Genomic DNA, 15,894 nt, shown 5'->3' with positions numbered 1-15,894 from the left:
GATAACGAAGAGACCAAAGGGTAGAGATCTCAACCCGAACTGGAAAAGCTATCAATCTTCCTTTGGTAAACTCAATTTCTCAATATATTATTTCCAGAGGCTGCTTTCTCTCCCGCCGGCAGGGCAGAATCTGCCTGATTTTGGAACCATGCTTATGTGGCTTGGATGGCTATCATGATCAACAAACTCAACTGAATCTTATGATCTCTAATTGACTGCGAAAGAAATAGCGTAATCTGCTCCGGACCACTTGTGCTTCTGCCGAAGGATCCGAATCAGCTGCTGAAGAGATTTGATCGAGATCATAACTAGCTCCCTATCACAATTCCTAAAAGTCTCTAATATTGTCAACTGGCATTGGATCAACTGATGGCGGTGCAACTAGCGCTTTGCTACTGATGCTACCACATACAATGGGTTCAGCAATCAGTAGTGCTGCTAGCTTTCGAAAAGGGAGGTATAAGTGTCAACTGTATGTGTAACGACCTTGGAATTTTCTGTGCTAATCTTTCCTTAAGTAGTTGTTTTGAGGTAATTAGCACTTTACTCGATTGCTTGTGAAATCCGCATCAATCACTTTAAATTGTATCTGCATGGCTCTAAATGTGTGGATTAGTGAGCACTACGTTACTCTGAAACCTGGGATCCATCGCTAAATCCAGTTATTCTGGGGAATTTTTAGAAGATCTGGATCGAACCTGGACCGCACGTCGAAAGTCCGATGGCGATGATCTTAGGCTGTTGCGGTCACCGAGTTGGGCTTGACCATCTCCTCGAAAATCAAGTCCATGTGATGTTCTGGGTCGATTTGCTTGAGCTCGGAGTGAAGAGTGTGAGAACGGTTGGAATTTATTAAGCTTTTATGGAAATCTAAGTCGTGTCGCTTGCGCGACGATTTTAAGCTATCTGACCGTTGGATTCTGACCCAATTTCACCCTCTAATCAGGATGGTTGGCCCAGGCATATCCTAGTGCTTGTGGACCTGATCGAGTTTCCGTGACCGTTGAATTGAGTGTGGTCAGTATGAAAACTCAGCTTGACCTAGATCCATGGTCAAGGAGCTTAAGTCCGACCTTTCGTGGTTATAGGCCCACCAGAAGTGCTTCGTTGGATCGAGAAAGGCTTACTTTGGTTATAACCTAAGTATACCTTGACCCTGGGGTTATTTTCATCAAGTAAAGGCCTATTTATAGTCCTTAAACCCTAGCTCTCTTTTCCATACGATTTTCTCTAACCCTAGCTTGGAAAGAGAGTGGAAAAGAGAGAGAAAGTGAGAGAGATAAGTTGGTGAATCATCTTGGATTCTTCCTTGTTCTTCTTCATCTTTGAATCTTCGCTTTGAATCGTTCTTCTGACGGTTCTGAGTTCTTTTGGGGTAAGTTAACCTAACCCTAACCTATGTTAGAGCTTAGATTAGTCTTGGTGTTATTGTATCTCATTTATATCCTTGTTTTAGGGTATTCTAGCGCCGTTGACGAAGACAACTCGTCTAAATCAGTTCGGTGGTTCTTTCTTCGCTTAAGGTGCGGACTTTAAGTGTATAGGTTATGGTTTTCAAGGCTTTCAATCCCAGTTAGTAATTTATTCTTGTTATGGATGAGATTTCACATGCCAAATGTTGAGTTTACATTGCTTTCCTGATATGCATGTGCTATGTTGAGATTTGTGTACTCTATGTGTATTTATAAAGTACCGTATACGTATAAAATATGCACTTGTGTTTGCCATGATTATTTGTCATGTATGTATGCTAGGTGCATGTATGACAACTCCTTGGTAAAAGGAATTGTCTAAGTACATGTATTCCAACATACGTCATGTATGTTGTTCCATGTATGCTAAGTGTTGGTAGAAATGCATGAATGATTTAAGTGTAACTAATTACACTAATTGTGGGCGTTGAGAAGTGATTCTCAATACTCCTATTGATGCGCATGATTTCCCTTATGCAAGTTACATTCCATGTTATTTAAATTCAAGCATCTCCTATGCTTACATTTATGTTAAGTTGATATTCTTCAGATGTGTATGTACCATGATTTGAGTTGCTGTTCCATTACTGTTTTACATTCCATATGAGTATCTGTAGTAGCGTAAGGTGTTTGGGACTATGCATTAGTCCAGGAAATCGGTAATTGACCCTATGTTCGTGGTTGAGATTGCTTTCGTCACGTAGGACGTATTAGACGAGCCCGAGCCGTATTAGAGTTGGCGGCAGTGGTTTGGCCACGCGGAGTGTTTGCGTACTCTATGTCGTTCAATTCAACGTGCGCTCGTGTTAGTCGAGTTCGTCAAGTAACCCAGTTATCCGATGTATGTTTACCATGTATGGACGCTATTGTTTGAATCTAGGGTACCGAACTCACCAGTGAAATCCTATTAACTATGGTACTTGATCCGCTAAGACTCATGAGCCGGACATGGTGGCATGGGACACCATGGTCGAGCTGTCGGCCTACGCTGGGGTGACGAGCCTCCCCGTAGTGATCAGTGAGCAACTAACCTTGTGAGCCGATTATGGTGGTATGGGACACTATATTCGTGCTGTCGGCCTACATTGATTGGTGACGAGCCCTTTGTAGTGACCTCGAGCATACCTGGATACCGCAAGGAGGTGACGAGCCGAACTGTGGTAGTAAGGGCGTGAAAGGCGTGCATTGATTGGTGACGAGCCCTTTGCTACGACCTCAACTATATGATCGTATGAGATGTCTAGGATTGACGACCCTAGTATGGATCATGGTTTGGATGGTGATATGAGGAGAGTATCTTAGCTTCCCAATCCTGCTGTATGAAATGGACTAATAACAACTCGGTAATCATATCCATGCACCGCATTTGCATGTGCTTTGTAGATGTGGCGCACTTTGAGGCGATGTCATGCGTAACGTAAGATGAAGACGCTGAGGGTGTACGCGTGAGGGCACGCATCATGTTGCATACATCCTTGCATTAACAAGAGTACTTAGGATTTATTTAATTGTCCTGCTTTATCATTACTGTTTGATTGAACTGATAACATGTTAACTAGTGCCTTATTGTTCCACTGAGTTGATCACTCACTCCCACGTTTCTGGGGCGGTGTTAAACACCCACCAGACTCTGTCTTAGGCTCTGATGTTGCAGATGTGGATGCGACATCTGAGGCAGAGCGGGAGCTGGATGACGACGAGGCTGCCTTCTCCTATATGCAGTTTTCAGATGGGTTCTAGCGAGCCTCGGTCTGATGCGCGGGATCTCTGGGATTATTTTTTGGGATCTGAAATGATGTAACTTGATACTTATAATTTTGTTAAATAACACTTTTATTCGACCTGACTTGTATATGTACTTCAGGGATTTACACATGTACACATATTTTCCTATAAGTCTTCCGCTTGTTTTATTTACTTATCCCTGAATCATATCTGTGTTTTGGCTTAATCTATTCCATGTTTTATGCACTAATACAATCAACATACATCCTTCATTAAATATGTTGCATAAGTGATGTTTTGGAACTCGGGAGCTGAGTTATGCTCGACCCCCGAATTTCAGGGCGTTACAGTATGAGATTCTTTTCAGAATCTCATACAATAACTCTATTTTATGTCCATAAAGTAGCAATTAAATCAAACATATGCCATCTACTTACAGGACATTGCACCTAGTGCTTTGGTCTGGACGGTTACATTAGAATTCAAAGCGAAGTTATACAGGAGAGGTTCTAGGCTGTTTGCCTCCATAATCAGTTGATGACAATATATATATATATATATATATATATATATATATATATATATATATATATATATATATATATATATATATGATTATTGCAGTAGTAAAAATGTTGGAAGCTTCCAGTGTGTTACTTTCCATATGAAATTATCATTAAGTAGAACAAATGATGAAAGCTTTTACATAAACACCTGTTTCCATCTTATTAAATTTGAAAAACATTAATAAACCAAACGAATGGTGTGAGGACATTCTCAATTGGAAAGATGCCTTACATTTCTTAAAAATGCACCAAATAATGAACAAATAATCTGGCAAAGTTTTAGAAAAGAAAATGACAAACAATTCTAGTTTCTTAAAAAATCCATGCAAAGATGTAATTCTAAAAATGTTAAATGCCCTTTTGATTATTATGGTCTACTAGGAATGGGAAAACAATGTCCTCTTAAGCATTCATGCCCATTGAATAAAAAGGAAACGTTTGTAAATTATCACGAACTGTATTTTGTCATACAGAACTGAAGATTACTAATATAAATTGGATTACATAATTCTGAAAGAGAAAGAAGAAGAAGAATGAAAGAAAGAAAAAGGCCAATTTCCAATGATTTTAAGCGTAATCGAATCTGATAAATATTATATGCATTTGTTAGGCTTTATTGGTTGTTGAATTGTACTAGTTGCAAGTGTAAACAAAGCGAAAACAATGAAGGCTTTGAGGAAAATGATTCTCCTTTGCTTTTCTCTGTATTTGAGACAACCCTGAAGGGTTGAATATATAGAGTTTTACAACGACTATAAAAGGTAATATGATAAATACAAAATCTTCTACTTATACATCGTCTATCTATAGAATCGACTATACAAGGCATGTGGCCTGTCTAACATCTCCCCTCAAACTAATACTGGTCATCGACAAGTAATAGTTTGCTAACTAGAAATGAGTGTCATGCAAAAGTGAGGGACTTTGTAAGAATGTCGGCAATCTGATCACGAGATGCGACATGTGGTAGCGAAATGAGCAGAGACTGAAACTTCTCGCGGATGAAGTGACAGTCAACTTCAATATGCTTTGTCTGTTCATGAAAAATCGGATTAGAAGCAATCTGAATGACACTTAGATTACCTACGTGGAGTGGAGTAGAATCTTGTAAATGAACGCCCAAGTCAGAAAGAAGTCCACGGAACCAGATAATTTCACTACAAGCTGCTGACATTGCTCTATACTCGGCTTCTGTGCTTGATTTGGAAACAGTGGCCTTCTTTTTACACTTTCAAGAGATGAGAGAAGTGCTGAGAAAAACACAATAGCCAGTGGTAGATCTGCGTTTGAGAGTACAACTGGCCCAATCAGCATCTGAATAAGCATGAAGGTTCAGAGGGGCCGTGAAGGAGAAGAACAAATATCAATCCAGAGTTTCACATAGGTACCGTAAGATGCTCAATACTGCAGTCATATGAAGAGTTCAAGGAGTAGAAACAAATTGGCTAATAACTTGGACCGCATAGGCAATATCAGGGTGAGTCATTGTTAAGTAAACCAGACTCTCAACCAAACGGCGGTATAATGTGGGATCCACAAGAAGTTCACCATCGTCACGACCATATTGAACGTTAAGTTCCAAGGGAGTCCGAACTGTCTTCTGATCCGTTAAGGAGGCCAAAGCAAGAAGATTCTTGGTATATTTATACTGGCTGACCAGGATTCCACGTATAAAATGTGAAAATTCAAGTCCAAGAAAGTATGTCAGATGACCCAGGTCCTTCGTCTTGAAAGATGACTTTAGAACTTTCCTTAATGTCGAGATGTCAGTATCATCGCTACCAGTTAAAAGTGGGTCATCAACATATACGAGAACAATAATGATTCCATGCTCAGTGGTGCGCAAAAATAAGGATGGATGATGACCACTTTGAGTAAAGCCAGCTCCTGTAACAACATCATGAAATCGTTGGAACCATGCTTGAGGGGCCTGTTTGAAACCGTATAGAGCTTTCTTCAGACGACAGACTTTATTGGCATGGATATTAAAGATCCAGGAGGAAGTTTCAAATATACTATTTCTTAAGGGTCTCTATAAAGAAAAGCATTTTTCACATCCATCTGAGTGATTTGCCAAGAGCAAACTGATGATACTGCCGGAAGAGTACGAACAGTTTTCATCTTGGCCACAGGAGTGAATGTCTCATCATAATCAATTTCGTGTTCCTGTTTATATCCCTGAACGATGAGCCGAACTTTGTATCGATCCAATGATCCGTCAGGCTTGAGTTTCACAGAATAAATCCATTTCTTACCAATTAATTGTTGGTCAGTAGGTCGAGTAACAAAGTCTCACATATGGTTATCATCTAATGTTGCAAGTTCTTCTGCTATAGCCTTTTTCCAACAATCATGACTGGCTGCCTGATGGTATGAAGTAGGAATAGATACAATATCCAGGGTAGTATTCATAGCAGACATGGAGTATATTAAGCGATCAAGCTGTTAATGTACACGAGTGGAACGACGTACCAAATTAAGATCTGAATCCGTTACGAATACAGTAGGGAGAGTAGTAGGTGATGGATCTATACGTGGTCGTCGTGAATAAACCTGCAGTGGACAAGGAGGTGTACTCGATGCAACCGGAATATTAGGAAAAATAGTAAGACCAGGAGAGTCTGGTGTGGGCGGAGGAGAAACGGATGAATGGAAGACAATATGCTCAAGAAAAACAACATACCGTGATACCCGTATACGACGAGAGACCGGATCATAGTAACGAAAACCTTTCTAAGTTTCTCCAAATCCTAAGTACATACATTTGACTAATTTTGGAGAATGTTTGTTACATTCATGTGATGCCAGATGAACATAACATACACAACCAAAAACACGAAATGTGAAATATGTAGGAAGTGAACCGGTGAGAATAAAGTAGGGAGACTTACTATTGAGGACAGTGGTTTGCAACCGATTAATCAAGTAGACTGAATGCATCATAACTTCTACCCAGAAGGAATGAAGAGCACTCACAACTGCTATTAAGGTATTGGTAGTTTCAACAATATGGCGATTTTTCCATTCAACCACCCCATTTTGTTGTGGAGTATCAGAACAGGTGGTCTAATGAGTAATCCCATGACCCTGAAGATATGCATGAAAATTTGTGGAGAGATACTCTCCCCTTGAGTCAGAGCGGAGAGTTTGAATTTTTACTGAATTTTTCAAACACCTGTGACTTAGAGTGCAGAAAGTAAATCCAGGTGTAACGGGTGAAATCATCAATGAATATAACATAATATCATAGTCCAGAGAGAGACATAATTGGGGAAGGGCCCCAGACATCCGTATGCACCAGTTCAAATATATATGATGATTTTGTAGTACTTAGAGGAAAGGGAATACACTTACTTTTTAAAAGGCAACAGGAAGAACAAGAATAATCCAAATCACTTTTATTAAGATAAATTTTCCTAACATGCCAGAAGAAAAGAGATGAATCAAACGATCAGAATGTGGATGATCTAGGCGAAAGTGCCAAAGTTTCCACATTTTATTTGCCGAACAAATATCCAAAGAAGAGGAAGAGAAGAAACAATAAGCTGTAGTAACGAATGGGTGAAAGTCCAACACGTGTAAACATCCATGCCACCTGCCCTTCCCAAGTACCTTCCCCGTTACCAGATCCTGCACAAAACAACAATTTGGAAGAAATATAACTAAGCAGTTATTAGATGTAAGTTGACTAACAAAAATTAAATTTGAGGAGAGTTTAGGGACATGAAACACATCACAAAGGTTAAATTGGCGATGGTCAGAAGGAGAGAAAGTTAAGGAGCCAACGGATTGAATGGGTAGTTTAGTGCCATCGCAGTAGAAATCGCCTGATTGTCAGTGTAGGGACGAATATTGCGAAGATGTGATACATCACCAGTCATATGATTTGAAGCACTGGAATCGAAGAACCATAGAGAAGATGATGTTATACCTGACATACCGGCCGTACAAAGGGCCTGCACGATTTGCTGGAGCATCATAGGAGTTAAAGGTGAGGAAAACCTTCAACAGAACCAGTGAATGTAGTATCACTAGCAGAATGGTCGGAAGTAGTCGCAGAAGTAACAGAAAGAGCACGACCACGGTCACTACCTCGACCACCACGTCCACGGCCGAATGAGGATGCGTAGACACGTGAACGACAATACTGAATACCATGACTAGTCCTTTGATAATGAGCGCACTAATCTTTACACTGAGTGACGACATGCCCACTTTGTTACAGCCGCGACAAGTTAAAGGAGTGGAACCACGGTTTGGTGCAGAGATGGATACAACAAGTGTCAGGTTAGATGGTCCCTAAGATGTCCCATGAGAGAGGACCTGCAGTCATTGTTCCTCAACTAATAAATCATTAATAGCCGAATTCATTGAAGGAGTTGGGATACGGTTCAGGAAAGCAGCCTTGCAGTGCTCAAATTCCGAACGCAGTTTTAATAAGAAATTGTCTAACTTGCGCACTTTCGCTCATTGTGTGGAATATTTTTAACTCATTTGGGAATTCTGGATCCATCATAGCCATCTTTGTCCTAATTGTAACCATTGTAAAGTAAAAAGTTTGAATACTTTTGTTACCCTAAGTAAGGTGAACCAGATCTTGTTCCAGGCGATATAACCTAGCCGCATTACTCTGGTGATATATTGTCTGGAGATGCTCCCATATAGCCTTAGCAGTGTGAGGCCAACAGCTATTGATCAATCGATCGAATCGAGAATCCAGGTAATAATCCGTCCATTTTTCATTTCCCAATTAGCCATTCTGTCGGCATTGGTGGAAGCGGGGACAAACAGATCCATCAATCAGTCCCCACAAACCACGATCCTTAAGAAAACTTTAAAAGTGGATGGCCCATAAATTGTAGTTGGTGCCATCGAAACTACATCGTGGGCCCTCTGTACGTGAGTCTTTATCCATAGATAAGAAGAGATAAGAACGATGCTAAAGAAGAAAGTACCTTGCAACCACAGATCAGAACAACAACCAACAAAAGATCAACAAGGATCGGAGGCAATAGTAGACAACAATAGATCAATAGATCAACAGATTAGGACGTGCACCAGTAGGTGTAGCAGGAGATGCTGCAATAGGGATCGGATGTAGCAGGAGATGATGCAACAGGGATCAGATGCAGCAGAAAGGTGCGCAGGGATCGGATGCAGTAGAGAGGTGCGCAGGGACGTGCGCAGGTGCGTGCACAGGGTCGTGGTGACAGGCCTGGGGAAGATCGGACAAGCTTGGGGAGGGCCGGATCTGACAAGGGAGGGCCGGATCTGACAGACGGTGGTGCCGATGATGAAGAAGATGCCAGATTAGGATTAGTATCGCTCTAATGCCATGTAAACAAAGCGAAAACAATGAAGGCTTTGAGAAAAATGATTCTCCTTTGCTTTTCTGTGTATTTGAGACAACCCTGAATGGTTGAATATATAGAGTTTTACAACGACTATAAAAGGTAAAATGATAAATACAAAATCTTATACTTATACATTGTCTATCTATAGAATCGGCTATACAAGACATGTGACCTGTCTAATAGTGAGGAATGCATATCACTTGGTCCATTGCAGAAGTTGGATGGAAGTGAATCTGCTTACTTTAGTTTCATGCGAACTGATGCATAATGGGCAAATGAAATTAACTTAATATTTATAATGAGTTAAGAAGTATTAAAATTAAACCTAGACTGCTTTTTAAAACCTTAATAGTGCATAAGTTCATAGACATTCAAGAGAATCATCAAACAGAAACTCATGATAATAACAATAGTGATTTGGGCAGAATAAATTGAACTTCTCAGTGAAATTCAAAAGCAAATTTCATCATCATAGCCCATTCCATTGCTATAACAATATTTATATTTTATAACTAAACAAACATAAAGTGACTGAGATGAATACACCTTAGCCCATTCCATTGCTTGTTCATTTGTAGTAGTCCTTTCGTGCTCAGAGTTGACTTCATCAATATCATCATCCTTTGAACTCATGCTTCATCAATATCATCAATATATTTGGACATGAGGATACATCATGACCATAACCCTCGCAAATGTGACACTGAGTTTCTTTTGATTGTTATAAAAATCTACCTATATGCATAGAGTCAAAAGATGAACTCTTCGTGTCACAACATCCTCTATTGTTAGACATGATTCCAAAGCTCTTTTTTAGGATCTTACTCTAGAAGTTTAAATCCTTGAAGAGCAACCAACTCTCATACCAATTGAAATTGTGTGGATTATCTACCACGACACATAAAAGCTTGGTGAGGCTATAGAATGAATGGCTAGGACCTGTAGGGGGGGTTGAATAAGACCACTTAAAATTTATGCAATTTAAAAACACAATTGCCTAATTATATCAATGTACCAATTAAATTAAATAAGACAATTAACACTAAGACTTCCAAGTCAATAGTGGGCCCAATCATATAGACTATTCAAAACATGTCAATGAAACAATTAGTATATAAGAGATAGTGAGCTTGTGTGTGCTTTACAAGTTAGATGCCTAGCATACACTCTAATTCAAACATTCAAATGATTTAACTAATCAAACATGTAAGTAATAATAGAATGTACATAGTTCATAATCATGACACACAAAGCATATATGGTTGTTCGATTTCCCTACTCTGCTCCCAACGAACACTCTCCTTGAGTGTACTGGTATTCATTATTGGAGATTTTCAATAAGTTCACCTCTAACCTTTATAGCCATACACAAGGATCTACACATACACTCTCGCCGGAGGCTCTCGTAAGAGACTTTAGTTTGTTTTCTATCAGCTAACTAACAACCTCGGTTTTAGTATAAGGACACACGTTTACTCCAGCTGGAGGCTCACATAGAGACCAACACATACACACTCGTATCTGGTAAATTCAACCTTACACAAGAACCTATTCGAGTTTGGGTCACAAACTCTCACTCTCAATCTCACACAATGAAAGAGAGTATAGATTTCGTAGTTGACAATTCTCTTATTGAATTGAGCCCTTTTGATGTGCCACGGTTGTGCTGCTTGATCGATGCTCTCCCGTACTCTAATCAACTCCCCTTGTGCTCCCTCAATCATTAAAGTTGGTATTCTTCCACTTAAATCTACTACATTGCAATTGATGCTTTAGTGAAGTTACCAAGATAATAGGAGGGGTTTGGTTTAATATCTTATAACTAAATGCTTAATTGATTTTTAAATGGAGATTAACGTAGATTGACATTTTCGAGGTTTGAAAGACAAATGTTTTCCTATTGGATTGATATCTATCATATAAAGAATGCAAGGAAACAATATTATATTCATAAGGAGCTTGAAATGCTAATGCTCATTAGAGTGATTAAACACATGCAAGATTACTTGAATCCCTCTAGGCGAGTGCCTAAAAGTGTTGGTAAGTATTGTGATACATTAGGACCTCAAACTTACTAAAAAGCCATTATTTTACCTAATGCCTATATGCCTCTATAAAGAAATTAAGTTTCAACGATAAAAAGGGAAGAAATCAGCTTAATCGATCGCACAATCAAATGTTTATCTATTAGGCCGTGATCATTTAGATGTTCAATAGTTGTTTTAAGTCAAGGTTAAGGTCTCAAGGCACCTTATTTACTTGTTTTTCACTCACTTTCTTTTTTTTCTTTTTTTGGGGAGGGGGGTGTTTAGCTTGTTAGTACACCCATTGTTAGTTCACACTTCACTGTTAGCCACCCCCACTAGGGAATCGATACCAAGACCTCAATGTTGAAATAAGGTATCTTTCACTCATTCTACCACTTGAGCTATGAATTAGGGTGTGCATTTTTCACCAACTTGATGCTATAGTCTTGATGTTTCTTTGGTCTTTAGCTTCAAAAAGCTCAACTGACTCTCTAATAAATAAGTGCACTAACAATATTAATGAAATCGACAACATCTTGTATCATTTAATTTGAGTGTGTATCTTCGTTCATTTGGAAATTACTTTAAATTTAAAGTGTCAGTGAAAGAATAAGTCCTTAATCCATATAAAAAAACTTATTAGGAGTGATTAACTTTATTTCCTATCATTAATCAATTGAGTGGAGCACATTTTTGGTAGACGAGAAGACTTCGGATCTTCAATCTCGGTCTTCAATCTATTTGTCTCAAAAAATGGGGAGTTAAGCAAACTCTGATTTGCATGCACTTCCTACTCACACACGTATGACAAATCTAAACCTTTGATCACACGAGTGATCTATTTTGATTGAATTGAGTGCAACATGACCGACATTAGTTGTAAAATTTGATCCATTAATCACAATTCTAGCATTTACAAAATATTGATTTCATGTAAAACAATGTTTTTACTAATTGAAAATTTTGAACACAAATGTGAAATTAGACGGTCAAAATACCATGATATTTTCAAACACATAATCACTTTTTAACAGTGGTGTTAATTTCATCTAATGCAATTTAATACTGACTTATCTCGTGTTACAAACAGCCAACCAATCCTTGAACCTAAATTTTACAGGTCATGAATACACTTTTGGAAGAAGACAGGGATTTTACTAAATCAGAGCATATGGTGCGCTGGCTTGGATATTGCCATTTCAAGTGCACTTTTGTCATTTTGTAACCATTTGCACGAGCTCCGCTGCGAGCTACCTTTTAAAGGGTACACCTGTCTAGAGGGTACGCTGCATCATGTTCACCTGGCCATCCATGAGTCCGGGACGCCGGATGCTGGAAAAACCTGGCATAGATCATTACCGTTGGTTTTGGTGTTGTGCCGTACAAAGGGAACGTATTGGCTACTCCAACTGCCACCAGCCAATGGCTGTGATCGGTGCTATGTGAGCCCCACCATGATGTATGTGTTTCATCCATTCCGTACATCTATTTTTACAGATCATTTTATGGTATTAGACGAAAAATAAGGTATATACCAGTCTCAAGTGGACCACATTATAAGAAACAGTGTTGAATGAGCGTTGACCATTAAAAACCTTTTGAGGGCCATAAAAGTTTTGGATGAAGCTGATTTTTGTTTTTTCTCTTCATCTAGGCCTCCATGACCTAATAAACAGATTGGATGTCAAATAAACAGTACAGTGGGCCTTAGAAGGATTTTAATGGTAGATACCCAATTACTATTGTTTCCTGTGGTGTGGTTCACCTGAGATTTATATCCCTCTAATTTTTGGTATCAAGCCCTAAAATGACCTGTAAAACTGGATGAAACACATACATCATGGTGGGGCCCACGCAGCACCGACCAGCAGCCACTGGGCAGATGGGAGGGGGAGTAGCCAATCCGTTTACCATACAAAGTGATTACCGAGTTTTTAGGAATGAACTTATGAGGTGGCCACTTGTGCTGATGTTTGAAGCGAAGGTCAAACAAGGTGATGTAACTGATGGACGGGTTGGATTTAGTTTTTAAGAGACTCTCCCACGTGGAAGTGGATTGGATGGTGACATGCGGGTCCCATTGTCATGTATGTGTTACATATCAGCGCCGTCCATCCATTTTGCCAGCTCATTTTAGGGCGTCAACCAAAAATTGAAGCGATAAAAAGCTCAAATGGACCACACCACAGTACAGTAGGCTTAAAAAGGGTTCAACGGTGGGTGTTATTATTCTCACTATTTCCTATGGTGTGGTCTACTTGAGCATCTGATCTGCTTCATGTTTTGGTTGATACATTAAAATGAACTGACAAAACAGATGGACGGCGTGGCTACGAAGCATATACGTGAAGATTAGCCCCACAGCGCTGGGATGTGTTGGTATCACCACCCAATCCGCTTCCCACGTATGTAGCTGCGCGAGGTACGGTAATGTTTTCCCTCTCTTATACCCCTCTGCTTACACAAAATCCTCCGGCGAAACCCTAATCTCGCACTCTCACCGGACATCTCTCTCGCTCCTTCGCTCGCTCGCGAACCCTAATTCGGAGGAGGAAGTTGACGTAGAAGAAGAAGAAGCGGAAGAAGGTAATTATTTATTTTATTTGTTGTGGTTCTTGTTTCTTTTTCTGTTTTTCCTTTGATTTTTTTCCTATTTTTTCTCTGATTTTTGGGTTAGGAAGAAGAAGAAGAAGGTAATGCACTTTTATTTATTTTATTTGTAGTATTTTTATTTTTCTCTGATTTTTGAATGGTATTTTCTTTTATTTGGGGTTATTTGTAGTATTTTCTTGTTTTTTCCGCTGATTTTTTTATTTTTTTGGGTTAGGAGGAGGAGGAGGACGAAGAAGAAGAAGAAGAAGGAGAAGAAGACAAGGTGATGCAATTTTATTTATTTTATGTATTATTTTCTATTTTTTCCCTCTAATTTTTGGGATTATGGTAATAAATCATGCTATATCTTTTATTTGGGGTTCTTTGTATTATTTTTTTTTCTTTCCTCTGATTTTTTACTCTGATTCGTGGGGTTATGCATCATACCCATACCCATGGTCTGCTCTGTTTGCAATTGGTCCATACAACAGTGGTGTTTCTTTATATTTTGTATTTCTGTTGCTGATTTATTTTTTATTTTGTACCCGTGTTGGCAGTGATGGCCTACACATGTGGCTGGGCCATTTCAAAACTTGTGCATTGTAGGTCCACCATGTAGATCAATTGACACAAAAATCAGGAAGGTTTTGTCATTGTGTGGGCCACGCCTGTATGTTGAGTCAGATTGTTGGTTCCATTGATTCCAGCCGTGTGGCCCACCTGATTAACAGATGTTCCAGATTATTGTTCCAGTTGATCTTCATCGCAGAGCCTACCGTTTGCATTGTCCATACTGGGGGAATGGCACATGCAATGCAAGTGGAGAAAAGAAGGGAGAGATCATTTGGTGAGACCAATCACATGGTGGGGCGTAGGTATGACAAATTTGTTGTAACTGCAATATTGGAAACAATAAGATGTGCACATTGATAACCTTAAGATTGGAAAAAATAAAAAACATCAAGTTGACAACTTATGACTAATCTAATCGCATTGGTTTGGTCCAATCGCAAATGACACAAACCGTGGGTACGACATTGGAAAAAAGAAAGCACAAATTGATAACCTTGAGGCTAGTCTCATCGCGCCAAATGCAAATGGCCCAAACCATGGGTGTGACAAATGAGTTGTAACCCAAAATTGGAAAAAAATATTTAAAAGAACAAATTGCTAACCCAAAATCTGAAAAAAAAAATGATACTGTGGGCACCATGGTGTGTTGTAAAGGCTGTTACGGGGCCGTAAAGGTAATGGTGGCAACCGTTACACATTACGGGGTCGTAACAGCCGTAACAGCCGTTATGGAAAAAAATGACCTGTAATTGCCGTTAACGGCACGTTACATCCCCTATAAAGGCCATAATAGTCTCGTAATGGTTTATTACGGGACATATATAGGTTTTTTTTATACTTTTTAATCAATATTACGGGGTAGATACATGTTTTTCGAGGGTTTTTCAATAACTAAAAAAATAAAAAAGAGAGACCGTAACGACAGTTATGGGGCCGTAACATCCATTATGCCTCGTATCGTAAAGGTAATGGTGGTGGCCGTTACGGCTACCGTTACGGTTACGGAACACCTTGGTGGGCACAGTGTGATGGCCCAAATGATCATAGCAATGTCTCGGAAACTTGACAGTTCATATCGATTATACTAGAAATGGTCATTTATTTGGACCTTTCATCATGTGGGGTCCATCTTTGATTGCTTATCCCTCTCAAACATTTTTGATAGATCATTCATGGCCATTTGACCAATGACTAGGTATGGATGTTTTGTGGTTGGTGGGGTACGATTCTCAAGCTTAATCCTTGGAAGCCTGTAATTTCCCAACTTTTTTTGAATTGGAGAAATTAGGAACTTCTTTTTTTCTTTTAAATTATAAATTGTTTCATTCATGTTTTATGCCACTTTTGCTAATTGGGCAGTGACTTCATCAATAAAGGCTAACCAAACATAATGCTTAAATAATTCATGAATTTGGCAGTTAAAAACTTTTCCAAATTGATGAATTTTGTGCCCTTCCAATCAGTAGCATGCGTTTTATTATTATTATTATTATTATTATTATTATTATTATAAATATGTGGAATTATTTTATGGAAGGGGGTTGAATTAAAGAGAAAATTTGGTAGTGCTATGGCAAGCTTCACC

The sequence above is a fragment of the Magnolia sinica genome, chromosome 16 (assembly GCF_029962835.1).
Source record: "Magnolia sinica isolate HGM2019 chromosome 16, MsV1, whole genome shotgun sequence".
NCBI classification, from domain to species: Eukaryota; Viridiplantae; Streptophyta; class Magnoliopsida; order Magnoliales; family Magnoliaceae; genus Magnolia; species Magnolia sinica.
This window is presented reverse-complemented; position numbering follows the sequence as displayed.